Consider the following 344-nt stretch of genomic DNA (forward strand, 5'->3'; position numbering starts at 1 on the left):
ATGTATTTGATATATAATAGTTTAGTATCTGATAGAGAATGTAGGGATACGAACGCTTAGGAATTACCCGCAATTTTTCTTTTTCTTTTATAAATAAAAAAGAAATAGTTTTAATGTGATTTTTTTCCTTTTTTTTCTTTGATGTTTTTGTAATCGTGATTGATAATAAGATCCTGCACTACACGCGAAATGAACTTGTGCAATATGGTAATGATTTAACTAATGGGTTTAATCCATCGATCTCTATTTTAATATGTGATATAAATTGGTTTAACTAAAAAGATCAACAACCACGTACTGGAACTTGACAAAATAGCAAAGTTCTCACCCTCCTCTTTTTTCTC

The sequence above is a fragment of the Penaeus monodon genome, chromosome 34 (genome assembly GCF_015228065.2).
Source record: "Penaeus monodon isolate SGIC_2016 chromosome 34, NSTDA_Pmon_1, whole genome shotgun sequence".
In the NCBI taxonomy this organism is placed as follows: domain Eukaryota; kingdom Metazoa; phylum Arthropoda; class Malacostraca; order Decapoda; family Penaeidae; genus Penaeus; species Penaeus monodon.